Below are 7688 nucleotides of genomic sequence, written 5' to 3'. Positions count from 1 at the left end.
CAGGAATTAACTCAAGCTAGCAACCTGCCATGGGCTTCCCTGGTGGCTCAGCTGGTAAAGAATCCGCCTGCAATTCAGGAGACCCCGGTTTGATTCTTGGGTCAGGAAGATCCCCTGCAGGAGGGCATGGCAACCCACTCCAGCATTCTTGCCTGGAGAATCCCCATGGACAGAGGAGCTTGGGGGCCTACAGTCCATGGGGTCTCAAAGAGTTCGACATGACTGAGTGACTAAGCACAGCACAGGGACCTGCCACACCTTCCCTGTGTGACCTTGAACAGACCACATGACTGGGGATCAGTAAGATTTATTGACCAAGAGCTGTGCTATGCACATTACATGTATTATCTCACTGAATCTCATTGAGTCAATGTTATCCCCATCTAACACATGAGGGAATTTAGACTTGGAAAGATATGTGACTTTCCAAGATCACAGAGCTAATCAATGATGAAGCTGGATTAGAATTTAGGCAGTTGAACTCCATGACACGATCTCAGTTGAAATTCTCATGCTGGTCAATAGTTTTTAAAAAAATAGTAATAATAAAAATAATTGATGGGCTTCCTGGTGGCTCAGTGGTAAAGAATCTGCCTGCCAAAGCAGGAGACACAGGTTCAATCCCTGATCCTGGAAGATCCCACATGCCACGGAGCAACAAAGCCTGTGCACACAGCTGTTAAGCCTTGCCCTAGAGCCCACACATGGCTGCTACTGAGCCCTCGTGCCACAACTACTGAAGCACGCACACCCCAGAGCCCAAGCTCTGCAACAAGAAAGGCCACCCCAATGAGAAGACACATGTGCACCGCAACCAGAGAGTAGCCCCTGCTCGAGCACGCTGTTGCTGCTGCTAAGTCACTTCAGTCGTGTCCGACTCGCAACTAGAGAAAAGCTGGTGCAGCAGCAAAGACCTAGCACAGCCAAAAATAAATAAGTTAAAAAAAATTATTTAAAAAGATAATTGAGATTCTTCCACTGCTAAGATTCAGGGGAAAGCTGCCAATTTGGTGAAAGTGGACCCACGTTTTCACATCTCCAGATGGGCCATGGTTAAGGTAACCACCTAACAAAGTTGAGATAAAACTCCCTCCAGAAGGGGAAAGGACAGCCCTCCTGGGTGACCAGGGTCTCAATACAGATATTTACAAGGCAGCCAGTGGCACTATAATTCTCCTTGATTCTTCTTAACAAGGGTAAGAGAGGCGACATGTGGACCAAAAGTCACATACTTGCAAAGACATCCTTCCTCTGGAGACCAAGAAACAGCAGATTCCTTTCCTGGGAACATCTCTATCAAATAGACATCTGTTACTCTTTGGCGATCTGTATGCCATAACAGTTTAAAAAACAGAGTTTAAATGCTTAAATAAGAAGAAAACAGTTTGCCCGTGTTGCAAAATAGCATATAAACTGTGCTGGAATTAGTGCAAGGGGAACATTTATCTTTCCTAGATAATCTTGAAGCTGGACTTTTTTTTTTTTTTTTTTTGATGGTGTATAATTATGTTTACTGGCATGGAAAGATGGTCATGATATATCACTAAAGGGGAATAAAAACCCCAAACTGGCTGTAAACACCAAACCAGACTTATTTTTGCCTTTTTAATTACTTGCTTATTTTTGGTTGTGATGGGTCTTGGTTGCTGCCAGACCAGACTTTTTAAAGGAGCATTTGACTGTAACTCCCTGGCTGGGGTGAGGTGCCCTCTCCATGTCCTGTGAAAGAAAAGGAAGAATGGGTCGAGACTGGCTGGGTTTCTTTAGCTGTAATGGCCAAAGACTTGTCTGAGCTGAAACCTGGGCCAGCCTGGTGTGCAGAAAAGATGGTAGGGTGGAGAGAGGAGTCTAAAAGACCTGACTTCCAATCCTGGCAACACCAACTGTGAGCCACGGTGACCTGGTGCAGATTCGATGCCTCCGAAGGTCAGCCCCCTTTGATACAGTGGAAGCCACGCCCACTGCCCAAGTTTGATGCCATCCGCAGTGCGCCTTGCACAATGCCAGGCACATGGGAGGTGCTCAGGAAGTGGTGGGCCTCCCCATTCTGCAATCCCAAGGGTTGACCATTACCAACTGCAGTCACAAGTGTTGACCATTAATTACCAAGGGAAGAGACTGAGGTGCCAGGCTGTGAATGAGATCAACCAAAATCTGAGACCCCGATCCACTTGACATTCCTTTGCTCACTCAAGGAACACTGATGGAGGGACTGCCATGTGGCTGCTCGGGGCCAGGCAGTAGGCTCACCTCCGGGAACTCAGTGAAACACACCCCTTCCCTGTCCTTGGGGAGAGGGATCATAAACAGGTAACAGAGAAATAGCCTTGTGCCTGGGCTCTGGGGGCACTGGAAAGGGGGCATAAGGACAGGGGGCTGCTTCGTGGGGTCCTCAGGAAAGACCTCTCCCAGGAGCTGACATCTGGCCTGAGACAGGAAGGAGCCATGGTCAGGAGGGGCAGCCTGAACAGAGGCTGCAGAAAGCAGCATCTGTGCCCTGCTCACATCTGAGCTCTACTCAAATGAGCCGGAGAGGTATGCTGGCAGGGGAGGGGGCTGGGCTCAGCTCTCCTGCCTTTGCAGTCAGGAGGCCATGGTCATGATCTGAACACTGGAGAGCAAAGAAAGGCCCAGAAGGGGTTTATGAGCAATGGGGTCAGGGTTGTGCTTTTAAAAGGTGGATGCTGGAAGAAGGTGGGGAGCGGATGTGGAGTGAGGAGGACTGACCAGCAAGGAGACTCCATCAGGCAAGAGATGAGGGACGCAGCTTGGTCAGGACCTGGGGCCGCGGAGACAGGAAGGGTGGACACATTCAAGCTAGATTCGGGAGAAGGTGCTAGAGGGTTGCTGATGGATCAGACATAGAAGTACAGAAAAGGGGAGACCATCAGGCCACATCCAGGTGCCCCAGCCTAGTGTCTTTGTGGGAGTTCAGAAAAGGTCCCCACTTTCTGCAATGGATACAGCCCTGGGAGTACCCTGCAAGCACCCAAAGAAGGTACGACCTGCAAGACCCCCACTCAGAGTCCCAAGCAGAGAGACCGTCAGGTTTCTGCTTGAGCAACTTTGGACTCACAAAGCTTGCACTTCCTGTGGGAATGCCAGGAAAGCCATTAGGGGCCATTTCAGCAGTCCTCCCCTGCCAGGTTTCTCCCCTCCCAGGCCCGGGGCATCAGCCCTGCCACAGTGTAGGCTGCTGACCCAGAGAAGAAGCACAGCTTTAAAACCTCGGAAGCTAACGGTACAGCACGACCGTTTAGCACTTAAATAGATGCGAGTTCTAGAACATCCACAGCCAAAATGAAAGTAAATAGTGACAGAATGTGAGTCATGACCGCGCTTGCCGAGTATTTGCAGAGCGTATAAACAAAGTGTGCTCACGGATTCAGAGCGAGGACCTAGGAGTTGGGTACCAATTCATCAACTCCCAACTCTAGCACATGCAAGGACATATTAATAAAATCATAGTCCAAGGGGTCGCAAGGAGTCGGACACGACGGAGCAACTGAGCGTGCACACACACACGATGGAAAACTTAGTTAACTAAGCCTTCCTTCTCTGGAGTTCACCCGAGACTGGAATTTAAAAAGCTTATCCCTGGCTCTGTGACAACCTAGAGGGGTAGGATGGGGTTGGGTGGGAGGGAGACTCAAGAGGGAGGGGACATACGTATACCTATGGCTGATTCATGTAAATGTATGGCAGAAACCAGCACAATACTGTAATTATCCTTCAATTAAAAATAAATAAAAAAATTTTTAAATACATATTCATTTTAAAAACTCTTATCCCCAGGACTTCCCTGGCAGTCTAGTGACTGGGACTTTGCCTTCCAATACTGGGGGTGTGGCTTCTATCCCTGGTGTGGGACCCCATATGCCTTGAAGCCAAAAGCCCAAAGCATGGTGCAGGGGCAATATTGTGGCTAATTCCATAAAGACTTTTTTTAAATGGCCCATATTTTAAAAATCTTAAAAAAATAAAAAGCTTATCCTGATAAAAACCAGAGCACCCATTCTCATGTTTCTCAAATGAAATCACTTCACCACCAATGCTGACATGAAGCTTAATTAACACTCCGATATTTAGGGAGGGGAAAACAAAACAACTGAGCATGTAAACCTAAGAGATGAACACAACCAGCCAGTCTTGACCCATCAGTCTCTCTCCCAGGAGCTGGTCACTTATTTTCTTGTAGCAGAGTGTTTGGTAGTGACCCCTTATCATCTCCTGATAAGCTGGTCCCTTAGAGGCAGAGTTGATGCCTTATCCTTTAATCCTCCTCCATTCCTATAGCTAGGAGAAGGTAGTGAGTGAAAGTCTCTCAGTCGTGTCCGACTCTTTGTGACCCCATGGACTATACAGCCATGGAATTCTCCAGGCCAGAATACTGGAGTGGGTAGCCTTTCCCTTCTTCAGGAGATCTTCCCAACCCAGGGATCGAACCCAGGTCTCCCGCATTGCAGGCAGATTCTTTACCAGCTGAGCCACAAGGGAAACCCAAGAATACTGGAGTGGGTAGCCTATCCCTTGTCCAGCAGATCTTCCTGACTCAGGAATCAAACCAGGGTTTCCTGCATTGCAGGCACATTGTTTACCAAACTGAGCTATCAGGGAAGCCCAGGAGAAGGTAGTAGTTGCTCTTTAAGTATCTGCTGTATAAGTGACCATCTTTACTAATTGCCAGTATTCACCGCAGCCCTGGGCTCCCCTAGGGTCCTGTCCAGGCAGAGGATGGACCCAAAAAGGGGGCTAGGATCAGGAGATGGAAGGTTTGGTTCCAGCGCAGACCCTAGCACTCACCAGCCTGTGTCAGTCGTGTCCTTTGTTTTCGTTTTCTCGTCTCTAAAATGGGAGAAATTGCTATTCTACTTTTTAAGGTTTTTCAGATGAGGCAGTGGGAAAGAAACACTTGGAAAGGTGTTCTTCGAGTGTGAGGTGACCCCTGCCTTGCTTTAGAGGGCAGTTCTGTGCATGTGAAGGCAAGATGCTGCAGGAGTGTGGACCACGGCAGACTCTGGGCGGGTCAGCAGGGTGGATCGGGAGTTATCGTTAATGACCGCAATGTCACAAAGGAAAATGTCACCAAGGCTGTGCTGATCTGCACACAGGAGATGGCAATCAGGGCACAGACTCTGGAGCCAGCAGATAACATAGAACGTGACTGGCCTTAAGGCAATAGGACATGATGGGGCCTGCGGCCAATTGGAGATCCCACTGGTGCTCTGCCCAAGGCAATTGCTTGGACAGCTTTAAAACACAGGCCCGGTCAAACACAGCATCTATGTTTTGAGACCCTGCAGCCTGTTGATTTAAATGTATGTTTTATTCTGATGCTTTGACCTCTTTGAGAGTCCCTTGGACAGCAAGGAGATCCAACCAGTATATCCTAAAGGAAATCAGTCCTGAATATTCATTGGAAGGACTGATGCTGAAGCTAAAATTCCAATCCTTTGGCCACCTGATACAAAGAACTTACTCACTGGAAAAGACTCCGATGCTGGGAAAGATTAAAGGCGGGAGAAGGGGACGACAGAGGATGAGGTGGTTGGATAGCATCACCACCTCAATAGACATGAGTATGAGTAAAACTCTGGGAGTTGCTGATGGACAGGGAGGCCTGGCGTGCTGCGGTCCATGGGGTTGCAAAGAGTTGGAACCAACTGAGTGGCTGAACTTTGACCTCGGGTCCTGGCTGGCCTTGGAGCCACTGCTCGTCACAGCACCAGCCAATTCCTAGAGATAGAAAACAACTGAGCAACCCAGAGCTTGCACCCTAGACCCTTCTTTATGGGGTGCTTGCACTCTGAGCCACCTGCCCTAGTCATTCAGCCCAGATACCAGACCATTAGGGACAGCCCCAGAGCCCACAGAAACGATCCAAGCTGGCCAGTCCTACTCTTTGCCCCGCCCTTTCCAAGAATACCACAATAAAGGATTTTGCCAACATTTCCCCCTCACTCTCTCCACCTCCTGACCCACCCTGGTGATTTCCCATCAGCCCTGCATGGCGGGACCTGCTCCCTTCTCTTAAAAACTGTAACAGACTCTCCTATCAATGATAGGCATCTCCTGATATCCTGGGCTAACCATACCTGAATAATAATAACACCTACATTTTAACACACCTATGAACCCCACTGGAGCTTGAATCATCATGGCAGCTACGCGGCCCCCATTGAATCTGGGCACCCAACACAGTGGACATGAGTTGGACGTGAGTCTGAGCAAACTCCGAGAGATAGTGAAAGACAGGGAAGCCTGGCGTGCTGCAGTCCACGGTGTCACAATGAGTCAGATATGGCTTAGCGACTCAACAACAACAACCACCAGACACAATCTCTACCCCATAGAAGACACTATTTATTCTTTTAAAATAATTGTATTTACTTATTTATTTTTGGCTGCTGGGTCTTTGTTGCTGAGCTGGCTTTTCTCCAGTTGTGACAAGTGGGGGCTACTCTCTAGCTGTGGAGCACAGATTTCTCATTGCAGTGGCTTCTCCTATTGTGCAGCATGGGCTCCAGGGTGCCTAGGCTTCCGTAGCTGAGGCTCTTGGGCTCTGGAGCACAAACTCAATAGTTGTGGCTCACGGGCTTAGTTGCTCCACAGCATGTGGGATCTTCCTAGATCAGAGATCGAACCTGTGTCTCCTGCCTCAGTAGGCGGATATTTTTTTTTACCACTGAGCCACCAGGGAGGCCCCAGATGCAATTAAGGTACTAATCAATAAATGGATGGGGGAAAGTGAAAAGCTGAGTGTGGAAGCATCATCTGGGGACACACATGCCCTACACTTCCATCTCACTGTTGCAACAGATCCAGGAAGCTGCATTCTGTACCCGCCTGGTTCTGCACTTGGAAGGGATGTAGGCAGCCAGGCGGGAGCAAGCCGGGGGAGGTGGTGTGAGTACATGCTGGTGGGAGTAAGCTGTGGTTAAACGTAAGCGGCTCCCCCTCCCACTGGGGAGCTTTTCAACCAGCTCTTAAGAAGCTCTTCTCTTGGCAGACAGCCTTCCGGCTAACTCTAGCTGTTTCCTTTATGTGTTTCTGAAGAGATCACCACCTCAAAGGGTCTCTGAACCCAGGGGTAAAATTGTGAAAGCCGGAAAGAGGGTTCCCAGCCATCTGCAGTCTCTGGGACCCGCCCGGAACAGGCTCTCAAATAGGAGGATCAGGGTTTCCCAGGTGGCTCAGTGGGTAAAGAGTTCGCCTGCAATGCAGGAGACATGGGTTTGATCCCTGGGTCGGGAAGATCCCCTGGAGGAGGAAATGGCAACTCACTCCAGTATTCTTGCCAGGGAAAGTCCATGAATAGAGAAGCCATGGGCTACAGTCCATGGTGTCACAAAGAGTCAGACGCAACTGAGGCAATAGCACACAAGCCACTCACTCAGCTCCATGGGGTCTTGAAATTATCCTGTCTGTGACGGTGCAGGGCCAGGGTTGGGGGGGCGGTCTGTATCTCTGCACGTTTTTGGCTATTAAACTGTAAGTTGAGCTAGAGAACCTATTTCTTTTTTCTTTTATTCCTTACTCTTAAAATCCTTACTCCTTACATCAGTCTGTTCTGCTTGAAGATGGACTGAATTTTCCAGATGACAGGGCCCTTGGGTGTCATTCTCAGGATGACCATCTCATTCCAGGCAGAGAGAAAACCTGTCTGGGATGACCTAGGGGAGGCAGTT

Source organism: Bison bison, unplaced genomic scaffold (assembly GCF_000754665.1).
Source record: "Bison bison bison isolate TAMUID 2011002044 unplaced genomic scaffold, Bison_UMD1.0 scf7180017864456, whole genome shotgun sequence".
NCBI classification, from domain to species: domain Eukaryota; kingdom Metazoa; phylum Chordata; class Mammalia; order Artiodactyla; family Bovidae; genus Bison; species Bison bison.
This window is presented reverse-complemented; position numbering follows the sequence as displayed.